The following is a 20,757-nucleotide window of genomic DNA, read 5'->3' as shown; positions in this document are numbered from 1 at the left end:
TATTAAGAAAATGATTACATTCAATCATACTCAAGAAACTCTAGAGATATAGAGATAGAATTTTATTTGATGGTTTAAAAGGAATGAATTGACGATATTTCTTATTTATAGGAATAGTTATATTACATTTAAAGTTGTGGTGGTAATTATAGTTATTATTTATGGTATTTTTAAATCTTAACTGGCATATAAAAAAAAATGTTCTGACTGTATGAATGACGTCATGCCACTTGCGACCTTTAAGAATGAGATAATTTTGAAACTCAATATTTTGAAATGTGGGTACTATTATTTTTAATCTGTTTTTGGTTAAAATTAAAAAAAAATAACGTAGTTGTATATTTGGAAATGTGGTAAAATAACCGACGAATACATAAAGTGGAATAATAAAGTAAATAATTTGATAAAATCAATATCATTATGTGGCAAATAACCATTTATCTCATACAGTTAAGCGGCGTCCAAAGAGCGTCGTAAAATTCGCCAAACTATTGACTCTGGATGACCAACATTACTCTAGACACGTCAGTTAAGTTCTATTGGATTGACAGACCATTACACTTCCACCCACATAGAATACCTCCAGTATAAATTGAGAAGTATGTTCTACATTTTAAAAATAACACGTTCCATTGCTTCGCTTGACCTACTGTAACATTCATGTATTGAAGTTGAAACAGCGTTAGACACGCTATTTAAACGCGTACATTCAAGCTTGCACAGTCGTAAAAGTGGTATTGGACGTATCCTGTTGTAAAGAACGCTTTCAATTGCAAATGGGTCGTGGGACCAGAAGCACAAATTTACGACCGCGAATAGGACACGCGTTATTTGGCGCCAAGAGAAGGTTAAATGAAAAACTGTTATTTTATCTCGGACGTTGAATGTTTCTTTTTAAGGCTTTCACAACTTCACCAAGTGGTTGTCCTTTTATTTTCAGACTTTCAGTACCATGACTGCACCTGGCCCACCGTAACTTAAATTGTAACCAAACAACTATGTGTCATTTTTTTTTAATATTGACATAATATTGTTTGTATTTCATTGATCTTTTTTTTTTAATTATTGTTAATTTAATTTTTCTTAATTTTTCAAAAGACTGTTTGCCTACGAGCTTTTTGTTGTAATATATTTTGATTTTTACCCAATGGTTGCCTGGTAGAGATGGCTTTTAGCCATAAGGCCGCCATTTGTGTACCAGTTTTAAGTTGCTTTTTTTAATTTTATCTCTGTTTCATATGTGTGTAAGGTGCTATTGTCATGATTATTGTCTAGATAAATATTTATTAAGGCATAAAACTACAATAATGTCTTAGGCAAGAGTGTTAGCTTCGTATATACGTTAAGTCGAAACTAGTTTTGATATTGTGTTACATCTATGTGTGATCTGCAATAGGATAATTTTCAAATCATCTCATTATCTGAATACATGATATATGATAGTACATATTTACAATCATAATAACAGTATAGCTTCATACATTGCTATAGTAGTTCACTATGGCAATTATGTTATAACAGTATACAATAGCAATAACCCATATAATTGACAAATCTTTGAAATTGTATGAAAACTAATGAAGTCCAGGTTTGTCAAGACATGCAAATTCATAACCTTAAAGCCCATTAATATATACAACATATAGTAAATTCGTAGGACCTAATAATAACTTTGTTGCGTATAAAACTGAAGAAGTCACGTCTTCCCCAACCGTAGGTTCATCTCCAGTGAGTTTCCACAACAATCCTTAAAGTGTCCTTCGTTATCCACACCATTAATCTCCTTTTACGGTGTCACGACGTCTCTCTAACAACAAAAAATACATTCCCGTAATTAATGAATCTATTTAAAAACAGTTTATTCCAATAATATTTTATTTTTTTAACAGTAGATATATTGGAAACTCGTTAGTTACTACTCCCATGTTGTTACTAACTACTATGTTAGTTAGTTTGTTTTCAGCAAGTTTGGTTTCGGATATTCTGAATCCAAATTTTTGTAACAATATCGATAAATTATAAAGCAATTAATTCTTAAACCCACAATATATATATAAACAAACGAAACGGCTAGATTTATTATCACGGAATTTTGTTTGCATATAGGGTAGGTCTGAGAATCAGTCTATTTTTTACACCCAATAATGATAGAGAAAAGGTAGAACAGCGTTTGCTGGGGCAGCCAGTATATTATAAAAATTAATCATAATTGCATCCTTCGGTCGGATTCGAACCGACGTCTTTCGCCGTACCGTGGCGACACCTGACTACTCGGCCACATAATCTCTATAGGTACATTTATCAAGTCAACCCATTTCAACAATCGAACTGCTGATATTCTTTCGGTTTCAAATAAATTCAAAATATAATAAAGAACATTTCAAACACCATTTGTTTCGATTACAAAAATTGTGAGCTTTATAACTCTAGTTGGCCAATTAGCGCGAGTCGCTATTGAATAATTTTACTGTAGAAAACTAATTGCTGACAAGTATTCAAGTAAATGTCTCCCAGTTTGGGTAGTGATCAGTATTAATAAACGAATGAATAATTCTCACACATTTTGCTGAACGAATGGGATTGATTGGTGTTTTTTGTATTGCTATTGGAAATATTGATTAATATGTGTTTTCGCTGCAGATTGCGCTTTCGTATGTACACATTATATACAGAAATAGATTTTTTAATTACGTAAAATCATAGCTAGCCAATTAGATATGAAGCGTGGGTGCATGTTTGTAGATTTTATACGGTTTTAATATTCTTTTTCTGAGGTAATTTTAAGTATACTTTAAAGATTTAATAAATATGTTTATAAGGGTATTAAGGTTCATTTTTTTATGCCAGAACGGGCAACTGAGCGTGGGTCATGTGCCCAGCAACAATCACTGCCCATCAACAAAATTATATTATATTTGTACAAATGCGTTGCCACATTTTAATTAATTGAATGGGGCACACAATGGATAATTATAAATTTTCTAAAAGTTGCATTCAATAAATATCTTTTTATTATGCAACTAACTTAATTTTAATATTGTATTTTCTCATATAGTGAAATTTAAAGAAGTAAAAATCAAAAACCAGAAAATAATATCCATTAATTAAATGAAACACATTTGGTAAATATTAGGTTCGTCCCGACTTCACCCGTGGCACATGTAGCCTATGTCACTCAGAGAAGTTGCAGCTTTCTAATAGTGAAAGAATTTTTGAAATCGGTCCAATCGTCAACGCGAAAACGTTACAAACATACAAAAACACAAACGTTTCCTCTTTATAATAATAAAGTATAGATATCAGTATTAAATTTCAGTTACCCGCAACGTTTGGAGATTATGACGACTCCGATACGAGTGTGACCAAAATTTTGTCACAGTTTACTGGCCTGTCCACCGCATCATCAGCCCATATATGTTCCCACTAATGGGACACAGACCTCCTTAGAGGGTTCAGGCCATCAGGCCATAATTCACCACGTTGGCCAAGCGCGGGTTGGCAGATGTCACATGTCGTCGAACTTTTGATTCTTGGACATGCTGGTTCCCTCACGATGTTTTCCCTCACCGTTTTAATCCCGCGAAAATTACCGTTATTAACGTAATTAATGTAAAAAATAATTACTACTTATTACAAAGCATAGTGGAGTATAATTAATCATGTGCGCCACCTGCTTACCTACTATGAAGTTTACTAGAACATCGCATGCGTCTAGATTAATCACTTGTCTCGGGCTAGGTTTGATCACAATCATCAATTACGCATTAAACATATTCTTAGAGAAAGTAAATGCTTTTCTCCGTTTTTTTTTTGGTTATATTTTAAACGATTTAGAGGTTGATTGGCAAGTTGATAAATACGAGTTCAATATAGATGTGGAGTGAAGAAAAATTAAAAAAGAATGAGGCGACAAAAACCACTGTCATTTCCTAAAAAAAAAAAACATTTTGCAATATTAATTCCATTGTGTATTTTTGTTGGTTTATATAATTATGTTTTATTACGTCATAGTAAGAGTAAATAAGGTACCACCTTATATAATGCATATAACTATTGTATTTTAACTGTAGTGGTATATGCAGATAAGGTATTTTAAAACTTTATTAAATAATATAACTCAGACGCGTCAAAATGATGCAAGATAATGAACAAAAACATTATGAACATACCTGTAAGTTGCATGTAAAACAGCCTTACCGCGACCACAGTTTGCGGCTACGCGCGCAACGAGCCAATGTACTGTAAAGTGTATGTTCTCGGTACGTTACATCCGAAATATTCGGTTATTCAACTTTACTGCCCACGGCTGTTCACAATATACAACTATGTATGGAGTTGAGGAGCAAAGTTTCGCGTAGTTGGGCTCTAAGAGCGACTTTTATGGTTAGCACTAGCCTGAAATATACATCTCATATAAATAACTAGCTTATGCTTGCGATTACATTTGCGTAATCATGATTAAATGATGAATCCATTTAGAGAAGAACAATGCTCATGATATGTAGCAGTTGTGGGTTGATTAATATCAATCTACAGTCTAGCTTTTAAGGAACGTGATTATCATCATTTTGAACATATATTCTAAATCGTTATTCTGTAGTAAAAAAGGCGTGGACGGCAGTTACCGCGACGTCTTAAAACAGTACTATTTCCAGTCTGGGAAAAGATGGGAAATAGTATTGGTTTAGGACGATGAAAAAGGAATAGTTACTCCATTTAAAACTATTTACAGAAGTCACGCGACATAATCATTAACATCACAATGAATTCATTAACGCTTTTAATAATAATCTGTCATCTAAATTTAGCACGCGTAATAATATATGCACTTACCTGAAAGCGAATTCAGTTCTGCAAAGTAATTATGCAATATCATACAAAAGTTTATCATTATGCCGCGCCATACAAAACTGTTTGCTTTTATTATACGGGAAGCGAGTGAAGTTGATACAGGTAAAGCTTATTACCGACATTTTTAATCAATCTTTAAAGTTTCAATTACCTTTGATCGGATATTTTAGATTCATAATTTTGTTTCTTGGTTGTGACGTTCCATCAATTGAGATCAGCAGTAATAATTAAGGTATTTTTTATGTAAATTTGTATATTTGGTAATATTTGTAGTTTGCAGCTAATTTGAAATATATTATCAATATATTTCAAATTAGCTGCTAAACTCTGCCTCTCATTCCGGCTCCCGGTGGCATTCTATTGGTGAAATGATTTTGAAAATCGGCTTAGTGGTTTTATTATGATTAAAAAATTGATAACGTCACAAATATACTTTCTCCTTGTAGTAATATGAGTATAAATTTTAATTATATATTTTTTGTAGTTGAAATATTTTTGAGAAAGTAACTATCTATTTATAATCATATTATATTTTATATCAAACGTACTAAGCATAAAAATTTAAAACGAGTATTATTAATTAACTGATATTCGTCCTCGTCCGTTCCTCCAAAAAATATTTTGACTGAAATTGTACGGAGTATTGTTGAAATGTCCATTATAGTCTAGCTGCGCGGTTTTACCCGCGTAAGTCTGCATCCCGTAGGAATATTGTGATAAAAATTTAAATATGTGTTATTCCAGTTGTCCAGCTATCTATGTACCAAATTTCATTGCAATCGGTTCAGTAGTTTTTTCGTGAAAGTGTAACAAATATACACAAATCCTTACAACCTTTCGCATTTATAATATCAGAAGGATAGTAAGATAGTAGCATATAAGATTTTTATAATCATTAAATGGAAAAATCTTCAAAATAATGGAAGAGGCATAAATTGATATAATCTTCTTCGGAATGAAGGCAGCAGGGATGTCTTCCTTGACAGCCTTAATTGGACGTTCGAAGGTTTTTGTTTTCTTTTCATAAGATGGGTTATTATGTGTTACTCAAAAATCAGCTGCTTATTATAAACACATAGGTGTATTTGTATGTCTGTGTGACATACGAAAAGATAACAAAGGATATGATTGGCTCGAAAAGAAATGTATATTTATTCAAGTCACTTCGATTCCTACATGTATCATATACTACAATTGTCAAATATCATTTTAAAAATATCACTAAAAAACAAATGTCATTCTTTTTGTGCCAGCATTACTGTCACCTTAATTTATACCATGTACCATTAAATATACAATTTGTACAAAATATTTGCAAGTGATACATATCCGTGAAGTGATTACAAAACCTAACACGTAAATAAATGGGCGTCACTGGTTTGATAAATTTACGAGAATCATCCGCTAGCAAATACTGACACTTTTTACGCGTTGATTAATGTCTGCTGTATTTCGCTATGCTATACAAAGCTTACATTAAATATTTCCAACGCATTAGCTATGTACTTGATGTGCATACATGGAAATAATTATAACTTAATAATACTTATAAAAACCTAAAATCCCATTGCTATAGCTGCATATCTATTGACGGACATTGACTTTATTGACGTATAATATGATTACACTTTCAAAGAATTTGTATTCGCGTTTTAACCTGTATAAGTAATTATTTTGTATCAGTCGCATTTTCGCTTCGAACAAAGGAATGATCAAAATATTCCTATTGCTTCATCGCGTTTAAATTTTAAATCCTCAAATAGTTCCCGTATGCATATGCACACAACCGTGAAGTGAAAACTAATTTTCAGGTGGATCTGGTTTCGACTATTTTCGCCGTGTAAATTCACCGTTATAAATCGCTAACTTGTCCACGTCAGTGTAGTGTCCGTGAGTGATGTTTGATACAGGATTAGAGGGATAAAATCATCACTCTACGTTTGAGCATTTAGTGCGGAAAACCAATAGAGTATAACGTATAGTTTCATACGAGCGTAGCATTTACGGAGCTAACGTTGGAGGGAAAATCTGAGCACGAACGGCGTATAGAAACATATTACGTAATGTGAATGTAATATCTACGGTCTTGAAATATTTTTGATAGTGTTTCTGCTTTGCGCTTTGTCATGTATGAAATGATATAGTAGCGCGTATTATATTGCGGCTTGGGTGATGTTGCAAGAATTGTTTCCATTGAGTCTGTGCATTCATTAATTTAGAAAATAACTAGTATTATTGTATTAAAGCTTCTCAAGGTTTACAATGTTTGGTGTAGAATATCATATATGACGTGGGAAGAATGAATATTTCGTCTTAAATAAATGTTACATTTCGTTTTGACAATGGAAAAAAAACAATTGCTCGTTACATTTTTTCAAAATAATTTTTTATAAAAACTAGGTATTATAGAATTTTGTTTCATCGTGTTAATTTCGTCGGATTAATATTAGTTCCATTATTTAAAACATCTATCTTATGTAAGAACAGTAGCATAACATTTTCTAAGGGGCTACCGTAACGTCTTAAGACAGGGCCAATGCCAGTATGGAAAAGTGATGGCACCAGGCAATCTATATAGCTCTATTCTTCTCCCACACTGGAATTAGTACTGCTTTAAGACGTCATGGCAATTCCTCTTTAATGCTAATACGTAAGTAATTCTGTAGAAGATTTGAAAAATTAATTTTTGCACGTAAATACTATTACCCGGTTTCGATAAAGCTGTGAACATAAAATATGACACTGGTTGGCTGCTGGCAATGAAGTGAACACGCAGGGATGCCACAGACTATATAGATTTTTTAAAGCGACCCACTCAAAGTCCGATCGCTAGCTCCATTCGCAAATTGGTAGCGTGGAGACTTCGTGTGAATATTTTAATGTTTTACCCTTACCAGGCTATACAAATATTGTATCTTTTACTCATATTGTATTGAATATTTTTTTGAGTTTTAATATTTGTCATTTTATACTATAATATATGTTATGTTCAATGTCCGGAATGTGCATTTAGTAAAAAAGTTGGTTACAATACGTTGTGGTCACAGTAAAAGATTCACGTCGCGAAATTCGTGTTTTGGCTCTAATGAAAACGCTCCCAACGCCTTGTGACAGTCATAGAGAGGTCACATAGTGAAATTTGTGTTGTCTCTGTCATTTGACATAGACGCGTTGTGGCATTATAGAAAAGCCACGACGCGATTTTGGTAAACTCTTTTTGAGTGTTACATCCTATCCTACTATCCTACTAATCTTATAAATGCGAAAGTTTGTAAGGATGTCTGTGTGTGTTTGTTGCTCTTTCACGCAAAAACTACTGAACCGATTGCAATCAAATTTGGTACGTAGACAGCTGGACAACTGGAATAACATATAGGCAACTTTTTATCCCGATATTCCTACGGGATACGGACTTACGCGGGTGAAACCGCGGGTAGTGTAAAGATAAATGCTTCGCAAATGCAAGAATACCCAAACTTTAAAACGTTAAGCGTTTCAACGCTCGACTAGAAATAAAATGAATAAAATATCCATGCGCCGTAGTCCATGTACTAGTTCACGAATCAATGGTATAATGAATCTCTTGTGTGCAGTAGTCGAGAAATAATCCACTGTTTATGTTTTGCCAGATTTTAATTGGATTGCGGACGAAATGAAAAATGTCGGCAACATCTCGGAATTATTAAAAAGCGAATTCACACTCGCAATGGAATAGCGAATAAAGCTGAAAACTTTGTATGAAATAGATATCAAAGGATTAAATTGGCTGCACCAAGAATGGGAAATTCAGAATATTAAAGTTGTGTAGCTATTTGTAGATTTAATTGAATACTGAGTATTTGGATTTTGAGCAATGGACATAGGCTCTAATCTTGGTCTATTAGAATATTATTAGATTAGATTAGTATTAGTAATAGTATATAGTAGTTATAATAAAAAAAAATGTAAATACAGAAAAAATCGTATTAATATATTACATTCTCCACTATAAATGGAAAAGTTAATTAAATAGTATAACATTTTCAAATAGTAAAAAAAATATAAAAGGAATTCATATTTATTTATTACTAATCTTGAACTGGGTTTTATATTTCCGCCAAAAATTCTATATTTTGAAGTAAGAAAAAGGAAACCCGTCAACGGCAAAATATCTTGTAAACTAATAAGGATATGAATTATATTAAGGGAAATAATTCTAGTGATGTTGTGACTATGTGGCAATTACTACGAAGTTTCGAATATTGTTCATAATACACATAAACTATTGTTTTCAATAATAGTCACAGTTTTAAGAATTATAATAAAAAATTTACTTTCATCATATGATCTAATTGACCGCCTCTTTGGTACAGTGGTTAACGCGTGAGCGTAGAACCGAAGGGGTCCTGGGTTCAATTCACGGTGGGGACGCACAAAAAAAAAAAATGTCTCGGTCTGGCAGGACACAGAAGGCTAATCACCTACTTGTCCCTAAAGAAAATCGATCAGTGAAACGGATGTTCATCATCTGCCCCATACCCCACTAGGGGACACGGGACTTCACTATATGATCTAATTGCTTTAAAGCTCTCCTAACATTCTTCGTCGCTATTCGATATTCAAACATTCAGTCTCACTTTTTTTAAACAACATATTACAAAAATAAAAATGATTCCAATACAATTTACATATACTGAGTTATATGAAGATGGATTGAGGTAACTGTACGTGACGAACGTACGTCTCAGGCCGAAATCTGAGCGTCATGAACCAATCAAGAAGGATCAGTCAGACGTGCTGTCGTATATTGACGATGTGTAATGTGCTGTCACGAGATGTCTTACAGCTTGTTTAGGTAAAGATTAATGAGATATGCAGTTGCAGCATATAATCGAGTTTAGTATAAGATGGTTTGATTGGAAAGGCGCTGGGATTCCTTATGTGTTACAGGTAACGGTTTTGATTGTCTATTTGGGTATTTAATCGTTCATTATAATTATGATCGCGTGTTTTTAAGTGTTTCAAATATTATAATAAATTTCGTGTATTTTCGATTACGATTATACATATATATATACTTGACTTCGCATGCGATTCGGTTGGGAAGAAAGTTTTATATATCCGTAGCTAGTTACAAGTAACGTAAACTTTCTTTCAATGAAAAGTATTGAAGTTATTTAAAATTAATAAAAATACAAAATTGTGTACTTAGAATGTGATATGAAACACGAACATGCTCTGATCTGACATTTTAGTGCACATAAAATTTAACATTTATCATAGGAAAAATTAATATCAGGTATTTTGTTAATATGTAATTTATAAATATATATGATTTTTCGAAATCGCATGCCATTTTATCGTAAACATAAAAGTATAAGTTTGGTAGGTATTTTTCACGAATACATTCGTTTATGAGTATATCTTTTTCCAATTACGATTACTCAATATACCTATATTTAATAATATAAGACTAATAATGACTTATAATAAACACTAATTAAGATACAGATTCGTAACATATTGATTAATAAGAAAAAACCTTTGTCGAGGCTATGATATAATGATACGTTGGATTCTTGGCAAAAATTTGAGGGGCGGAAAATCATTAGTAATTAATGGAAAAATAATTATTTCTCCGAGAAATAGGTCTGTTATTGAGTTCGACGTAATATATTACAGGGGAGATGTGACTGATTTTCGTATGGACGATATTTCACTGGCCTGCGTCACTTTTTGCCAATATTTTCTTTTTCAATATGACTAATGCGTAGAGAAGATTAATTTAATAACATATCGAATAGTGGATATTCGTTTATGTACAAACATAGTGTTATTAGAATAAAATAGAGCTCTACGATTGTAAGATATTTTTTGGTTTTAAAACGATTTGATATAGAATTGTGGAAAGTAAACTGTAGATGAATATTTCTAGTGCGTTTGTCATTTCAGGGTTAAAATATGGCCCAATCTTAAAGGTATAAATTTACACAATTTTTTATGGTAAATTGAGCGGATGGAAAATAGGATCGATCTTCTACAACAGGGTGTATTAGAGAGAGAAAAAAAAACATTATCTTTGCTTTTTGACATGTTAAGAGACGAGCGTTGAAAATATTCAAATTGATGAGGCAAAGCATCAAAGACAAAAGGGAGGTGGAAAGGCAAGCGGGGGAATAAGTGTAACATCGCTTATCCCAAGGGGTCTATATAAATTTCAACATGGGACTCCAGTGATCTTGCTCACTCAATTTATCGAATGAATTACTTACGAAATTCCTTACTGCATAATGGACGAATGCGCGATGTATATTTGAGTTGAATATTAAAATAATTTAAATGTTATACTCCTTTGTTATTCGTTTTGATTATTATTATAAAATTTATGAAAAAACCTAAAAGAAATTACTCAAATTATACATACTTGGATCTCTTATCCGATAAAGGAAGTACATATTTACTATGTGTACTTAAAATTCCTGTCTAAATATTATAAATCATAACCAAACAGCGTTATATAATTATTACACTAATAATTGCTAATTAAATGGTAAGGAAATAAACTCCTAGCTTCAATTTTCGTTCAAGAATTTGTACCCGCAGTCCACATCGTAAAAGCACAATAATGTACACAAATGGGCGATCACCGAAATATAACAAACAAACCCTCATCCAGACATAATATTTGATGCGAGTGGGAACCCATACAATTGCCACATATCGTTTATTTGAAACATAAACAAGCAGCATTGTTGGCGGTATCGAGAGAAATCTCATATTTTGCGCAGTCTCTGAAGTAAAGTGAGGGTCAATTTATAAACGAGTGGGGACCATCATTCAAATGGATGGTTGTAGTTCGGGTTAAGCACGCGTTCGTGATATATTGGTATAGTTTTACCTCCTTGACGTTTTTTGAAAACCCAATCCTATATAATGGATAGACCGAGACGCGGATCCTCTGTAATTTGAAGCGAAACCGGCAAAGTTCATCGATGATTGCCTTTAAATGGTTTTCAATTTAACTTTCACATCCAATCCAAAGTTTGATAACTTAATTTCAAATCGTTCGAATGTGTTAATGAATTCGAAGTTAATATCGTTCCTTATATGTTCCGATAGGCGCCAAACGCAAAACTGCAGAGTCAAACATATGAAGAACTAGAAATTACTAATTTAACTTTAACCGGGGAAAAGTTCGTCATTGAAACTATATTTCATAATCGACAAATTAACTCCCAAAAACGTTGAACGGTTAAAGTATAATAATATAAATAAAAAAAAGGTTTTCCTGTTCCATTGGCTTCTTGTAGTTCATTCACTTTGTATTATAATGTATGTTCCATCAAAAGTATTTATTCAACCGTTTTCATTACTTTTTTATTAATTTATGATAGTAGATTTTACCATTAATAAAATATGACGGAAAAATTAAAATTTGATAAAAAATCAAATTACAATTTGTTATTAAAAAATATAAACCGCAATCATGTAACAGAATAACTGTTTTAATGTTCTAAAATGGTACAAGACGTGTTAATTTGATATAGCTTTTGTAACATTCCTTATTTCAAATGTTCAAAGAACGAACTTATATCTTATTACTATAATAAAGAAATAATCTTCTTGTACCTCGAACACGTTCTCGTATATTTCTCACAGAGTCTAAAGACTATTACTGTGTTTAGTTACCAAGCTGCTATTGCACCACTTAGTGTAGATTAAAAACATAAGGCAATACTATAAGACGGTTACCACTCGCATGCTTTTCTTATCGAAACGCTAAAGAGCGCAGCGGGTACGCGCGACACGCGATTTAGCGATTAAAACGAGCATTCTAAATTATATTACTTTTTTATAATTATTCTCCAACCTAAACACTTTAAAGTTAGTTAAATTTAAAGTCGTTTGCAATAAAATGGAAATACGACGTTTAACAAGTAGCTACTTTTATCACGTCAGTTGCTTCGATCTAGTTACAAAACCTCGGTTTGCGTGTTCATGCCAGTTTATTGTTTGTGTTTTCCTTGAGGTAATAAGTAAACAATGGCTCATATTCGTTACTCTGGCTTCATAATTTATATGAAACATAATTTTCTCTTGTTTGAGGTTATTCTTATGCTGATCGTGTAATATAACATTATACACAATCTAAACGAATAAACAATTAATTAAGAATGATTGTAGCGGTTGATGGAATTATTTGTTTGATTAAATATTACTTATCCTAAAATATGTAGTTACTATCCAAAACTATAATAGCTATATACCAAAAACAGAGTTTAGATAAACGTTGCAACACTGATATTGTATGTACGTTGCATCGCGTGGGTCCGCCCGTGTTTGCGCCGAATACTAACCGTCTCCCGTTTCTCGCAATTTTGTCTTTGTAAAATATAGCAAATAGCATTAAATGGATAATGTATCTTCACAAGTGGAAGTTTTTCTACATTGGAATTGGTATATATCTTAAACTTGTATTTTCTTGTTTTTATTAAAAAATAATTACTTATTTCGGATACAATCATGAACAGTTCTTATTAAAGATGTGGAAGAAGAAGGCTTCGCTTGCATGAACTTTTTTAAAAAACTTACTGTGCGGGTGACGCTATTTATTTACTTATACCTAATCTTGTATATTAGGTATACAAAAAGGAGCACAGAGGTGTGCGCAAACAGTTCTCGTATAGTATTTTTATACTCGTTATAATTGAGAAATCATATTCATAATATACATATACTAGCGTGTTAAGTCGCGGGCAAAACGCACGACTTCGCACGCGTTAATTCAGAGTAGTTTAATAGATGTTATTATACATATAAACTTTCCTCTTCAATTACTCTATCTACTAAAAAACCCCATCAAAATCCGTTACGTAGTTTTAAAGGTTTAAGCATACAAAGGGACATAGGGACAGAAAAAGCGACTTTGTTTTATATTATGTAGTGATATAACAACTACATACCAAACGATGAATTTCAGCTAATATTTTTTCTGAAGTAGCAAATGAAAAAAAATATAATGTTTAATGTATATTATTTGAATATCAATGTCCCCCTAAAAGTTATGTATTTTGGGAACAAATCATCGAAATCAGATTAGTTAACTTTATATTAACGTAATGAATACTTTTCTTCACCCTTCTCATTGCAAACATTTAATCCTGTTGTCAACACTTCTCTATTTCCTTATTATTTAAAAGCGGGAAACGCATTTGCAGAGGCGATACTGGCTCGATCTCTCTAACATGAAGAAAGAACAGTTTCCACAATCTGAACGTTTAAGACTCTCGACTATGTCGTGTTCATCCAACGTGCATAACCACGCACAATAGCATTAAGCATTCTGCTCTAGTAACATTTCGACAAGTTGGCTATTAAGGTCGTTATGTGTCAGGAAATTACTGAATAAATTCGATTGACTCCACCACCTGGCCTATTGGCTGATCGACGATTCGCGTGTACACGTTATTGCTCTCTTGGTACAGCGTATTAGCACTTATTATATTGTATGTACATGGTTTTACTATGCCAGATTTTATCGGAAGTCATTTAGTTCTTACTGATTACTAATCATCAAGTTATAACTAATGTTTGTGAAGTTCAGAGCCCGTCTAATGTTCCAACGAAGGGTAATAATAAATATAAAGTAATTTAAAATAAAGGAAAGGCGACATACTGAGAATTTGTTGTATAAGAAAATACTAGGCAATTAATGTACATGTTTCTAATTCATTTTGTATTTTCATTTATACGTTTGATTAATTTTGAATTACCACTTTGAAATTTACTATATTTTTAACATATTAAAATGTTATAAAATATCATTATATTTAGCAGTGCGTTTCTATAATAAACAATATCTCGTACTAAGAAATACATTAAAGAGTTACGGTAAATACAGAAAATTTCCATTGTAATGAGACGTTTAACCGGGGTAAAAAGTACTCTATACTTCAAATTATTTTCACTCACAAAAATCTCACCATAAAAGCGCTTCGTTGCTTCTTGAAAGAAGACAAACAAACGATCAATAACACTTGCCTATTTATAATATTAGTAAGGACATGGATAAGCCGCAGCCTATCAAGGTTGATTGTTAAAAAATTATGGATTCACATTAAAGTGTGCCCTGTGCCCTGGTTTTTTATGATTGTTTGTTATTTACATATAAAATATAATGTCATAATATATATATAATGTAAATGATAATAATGAAACAAGAGGCATGAATAACTAATTAAGTTTTGTTTTCCTAACGAAAATTAATTTGCGATGGCTCCGAAATTCTATTGCTATCTGAATGTTTTTTATTTTGACAGTACTTTGGTATCGTTAGCCATTAATAACAATAACTTTATAACAATGCATTTTGATAAAGAAAGTGTTAATATGAGGAGGAAATTTTACGTAAATCTTTCCACTTAAAGTGTATATAACATCAATAATTAATTTATTTTTATCTACAGAAGTCGAACTGATCCGAGAATTCGAAATATTATTACAAATGCAGAGTATTTGCGACCTGCGTGTCTATTTTTCAAACCGAAATCGCTTAACGGATGGTAATCAATCAAAAAATTTGGCAGCATGAAATATTACAATCTGGGGAGGATATAGGTATTTTTTCGCATGGATAAAATGGGTAAAGAAATGTATAACGAAAGTTATCTATAATCTTTATTTTTGGTTAATCATGATTAAGGTAATGAAACAGTTAATAACTTCATTACTATTTATTAAGCGTTTTCGCAAATTTCATTTAGCGCCACGTTTTTGGCCCGTAGCTTATTAAAATAAGTGAACTATTTAGTCGAGCGAGTTGCATGTGAATAGCACGGAGCTTTTTCACTTAGCTAGGCTTCAAAATTTAATTGTGTAAATTCGTACCAATTACGCAAACGCCATAACGGACTTGGCATAGAGAGGTAATTTCATTATGCTACTTCGAACATTGTTTTCTATGAAAAATAAAACGGAATTTTAGCAACAAGGGTTTTAATGGGATTGCTACGGTTATTTTTATAGGATCGTGGATAAACTAGACAAAGATGATGATGGAATAATATCTGGCGGTCATCTATAAAACAATGAAGGTATGTTTGAACATTTTTATATTATTTGAGGCTTATATAAATAAACAATGTTTGCCTGCGGGAACAATCACCGACAATTTCTAATTTAGTTTTTATGTTTGTGTTTCCAATATTTTCTTAGCTTATGAAAAACAACAGCGTATATTTATATGTATATATATATACGCATGCACAGACATTTTCTGGACTTAATATAATTAGGAGTGATGAGGAGCATAACATAATCTCTCAGACTTTTTTTTGTAATGCTATTTCAATACATTAATACATTATTTCTATTTGTTTTATCATAATTCTCCAACGAGAAGCTGAAATATTGTCTAGTTATATTGCAAACCAGTTGTTCTTAACGACAATACGAGTTTGTTATTACAAGATCTCGCGTCTCATAATAAAACGAATGCAATTTTCTCAATTTTCAAATATTTTATCAACAATCTTCCCTGGCGCTATAAAGTAAAAAATAATGCTTCCAGAGCCTCTGTAATTGCAAGAATGGAAGCTAGGTACTGTACAGCGAAATTAAATGAAAACACTCCATCTCGATCGTTCCTGAACGCTGGGCGGAAAAATATTACAGAATAGATTATGAAAATCCTTAACCAGATACATATATAGATAAAAGGGGTGAAGTCCTTTCTTGTGCCACAGGCATTATCGGTGCCTCAAATATATGATCGGTATATGGCAATGAATCTTAATTTATATATGTAGTATGATAGTATAAGATGCAGTGTGGTGTAAAAAGCAGTGGTGGCTCAGTGATGAGGGCCTCGGATTTAGAATTGATAGGTCGTGGGTTCGAGGCCAGGCGAGCGTGTAGTAAATAAATAGATTTTTCCAATTTATCTGCGCATGTGGATAAAATAACCACTGCTCGAAACGGTGAAGGAAAACATAGTTAGTAACCGGCATGTCCGAGAATTAAAAGTTCGATGACATGTGACATCTGCCAGCGTGGTTGAGCTTACCACCAGCTCAGTTGCCCGCTATGACTTAAAAAATTTAAGCCTTAACCCTCATAGGAGGCCTGTGTCGCCGCTGTGGGAACATATACATGATGATGAAGGATATATGTCTTTCACTTTTTTTACTTTACTTACACTTTATATGACTTCTTAAACATCAACCATGTAAACACCAAGAGCAATATAGGACTGGCGGTCCGCCCCGATTTCACCCGTGTCCGTATTTTCACTGCATAAAAACCTTCCCTGTGCCACAATAAAAACGTTATGAAAGCCTAATTAGTCGAGCCGTTGTCGAGTTATGAAGTGAGTCAGAAATTTATCATTGAATTTATTAAGGAGAGGCCACGAACCATTGGTACCTATTTAAACAAACTTAAGTGACATTTAGTAAGTCTCAAAACTCTGACTAATTTTCAATTAACATTATGAAGGCCAATTATCTTTCTATAGGATTAGTTTTGATTGGAAAGCTTTCTAATTTGAATACGAAAGTGTTTTCAAAAAACAGACATCGAAATCCTACTATTAATATTACAAGTGCAAAAGTATGTAAGGATGTGTATGTATTTGTTACTCTTTAACGCAAAAAGTACTGAACTGATTGCAATGAAATTTGGTACGTAGATAGCTGGACAGCTGGAATAACATATAGGCTTTTTATCCCGATATTTCAACGGGATACGGACTAACGCGGATGAAAACCGCGGGGCGCAGCTAGTTTGATCATAATGTTCAAAATCATCTATGAATGCAAAAGGATAGTAAAGCAAGAAACAAAAAAGAATATGGTATTCGGGTCATCTTCGCACGATAGCACCGATCTGCGAAAATTCAGTAATAAGTCTCCAAAAGTACGATCCAAATTTAGCTCAAATACGTCTTCCATTACAATCTTATCTCAAATATAGTACAACCAACGTTCCATTGAAAATGGTAAATATCGTTCAATGGAAATACATAATCTACATTATGTTATTGTTATAATATCCGCAAGTTTCGATATAAAAGAGAATCCATTATTCCAATATCTTTATCATAATACGAAATATCAAATAAAAGCCATAATAGAAGGACGAAACAAGACAGAAGTGATTTCATTTGGGTATCAGGTAAATCAATGTGTGCCGGAAAAGTTAGCACGCAATTCACAAATAAAATGAGAGGCACAACATTTGTTAGCATTCATATGAACATAAAGGGTAACTCTATATGCGCGGAACGTACTGCGGTCCCACTCATCTTTATTTGTTTTAGATTACTTTGGGCTTGGGAAAGTTGGCGCGTATGGACCGTGAACACATCTTCGGATTTATAAGGGATTTGCGAATAACAAACTTATACAAGGATGAAAAAATTATCGCTAAGTTTTTCAATTCGACGACGTGAGTTGTTGATACAAGGTTAGTGAAGTTTGTTTCAGTCTAAGTGTTGTTGTTCTTGCGAACGGCTCGAGTTTGATACTTTATTTACATTTTATTTCTATTCAAATTACCTTGATTTCTTTATGGCATCTTACTTTCACCTTGCGTGTATGTATACAACATATTGGTGATGGTAAATCCATCCATTTCCTTGATTAATATATTTACAATGTCAAAAGCCTAGTTGATCGTTGCTTAAAATTTCATCTAAGATGAATATTAGATATGAATGCGATGTGTATGTGTCCAATGAATCACATTGGACACACACATCGCATTTATAATATAAGCTATAGATTAACAGTTTATTCTGCATAATATTTTAAACCTAGATTCAATTGTTCACAGATTAAAATAGAGTGTGTTAAAACAGTTCGCACGTCGGTGGTTTAGTTTCCCAACTATGACAATCAAACACATGCACGTGTGCACACGTGGCTGGATACTGATGTTTATTTATTTATGCTACATTACATAATATTCTTCCCGCCAAAACCATTCTTAATGTTCATCCCAAACGCGAGAATGTATATTTGAAATAGAATTTGTGTTCTGAAGACTAGCTGAAATGTCATTTTCGTAGATTATTTTCGTTTTAAATTATCTTTATTCTCTGTATTATTTAATATTAAGCCTTGCTTTTGCTCATTCATGTTTAGCTTTTTTCTATAATGTTTGCCTAGTCGGTGATATCTACCTAGCGATAAGGCCGCCAATTTCTAACTTTTATGATTTATTGTTTGCTTTTCTTGTATCTATTTTTGCGTAAATAATTTTCATTTTACTTCACAGATTACGGTTAATACATAATGTCTTAATTATGCTACTGGCAATACTTATGCAATAAAAATAGCCATCCTGACGATAGTTTTCTATTATGTATTAATTGTTTATATTTTTCTCGTTTCTTTAAAAAAATTGTCTTCTCACTCTTCCATTCCTATTTACTTTTTCACTTTTTTACTATTTCCCTTTAATTAGCTCTTTTACAGACTGATATTATGTGAAACTAATAACTTTGAGCGTCCGATTATTTGTAGCGCATTAACAGATAAACTACTAAACAAGCTGAAAAAATATATATCTTTATCAATTTCTGCACTATCAGCAAGTATCATTTATATTTATTTATCATTTTTCTCGACCCGCTCAAGAGAAGCTATCACAATAAACCATAAGGTCTTCTTAATAACTGAATGTGCAGTGTCACGATAGTGCGAAATCATTCTGAATGATTTCACTATTTCATTCCTATTTATTAATTTATTAATGAAGGTAAAATACAGTGAGAATGTAATCGAAAAATTGAAGCTCAATAATCTTTATAGAGATATATTAGAACTGTACGCGAAATTTCAGTGAAATTAATAGAAACTCAACATTATTCAACTATTAAAACATGAAACGTATATCAAACACATCATAAAATGATTCTTTCAGATAGTCACAATACATCTAAAGCTTTGTATAATACAATAGGAATAAGTTCTACGTATGACAAAGGAGTGTGATAAATGATATTCATTTGAAGATAGCAAAAGTTCAAAAGCTTTTTCCTGAAAAAAGTGATATTTGGGGCACTCGCGGAATATCGCGTAATGTGATAGTCGAAGCCGCTAGCGCAGTTCATTTGAATATTTCATAGGTTTGCGGAGGAGGCGTTTGCTTTAAGTGATTACCGGGGCTGGCAGCGGAGATATATGCGCGCGTCAGAATGTCTTACATTGCTTAAATTATTATACATAAATCACCTTGCTATTATGATGGTCCGTATGATGTGCGCTTAAAAGCTTTGATGATGCCTTTTCGGTATTCAACGTGCTCTTGGGATTTTCATGTTTTTAAGAGAAGTTTAATACGTTTTATTGCAACTTCTTCTATTAGTTTAAGGTTAGAATAATATAAAAGGCAGCAGCTTCATAGGTATGAAATATTGTATAGAAAATATAATACATTGTTATTCATTAATGTATCTTGATAAATTAACACTACTAGATAAGTCGTTTCATATTTTTCCGCGGTGAAACATCTCATTTCCATAGTCTCATTTACTACTCGGGCGAATCCGCGGATAACAGATAGTCCTTATTGATATTATAATAAATGTGTTTTCTTGACATACTTTCAACGATACGAATTTATGGTTTGTGTGCACGGTAATGCAAGGGGTACTACCGTGCCAAGACGAGCCAAGCGAAGCGCAAGGGCATGTACTTGGCTGTTTCGTTGCTTCAGAAATGAAATATTCGCATTATCTCTACGACTGTGCGCAACGGTCAAGCCCCACATTTTTCTGATATCTAGAATTTGTGTTAGGATCAGTAGAGATGGGCTCTGAGAAGATTCGGAAGCTTGGCTCTAAATGAGATCTGATATATTTTCACGGGACAAACTTCATGTGGTCGTCTTAGTAACATTTTACATGAAATGGTTTTTGTAGGA

This window comes from Zerene cesonia, chromosome 13, assembly GCF_012273895.1.
Source record: "Zerene cesonia ecotype Mississippi chromosome 13, Zerene_cesonia_1.1, whole genome shotgun sequence".
Taxonomy (NCBI): domain Eukaryota; kingdom Metazoa; phylum Arthropoda; class Insecta; order Lepidoptera; family Pieridae; genus Zerene; species Zerene cesonia.
This window is presented reverse-complemented; position numbering follows the sequence as displayed.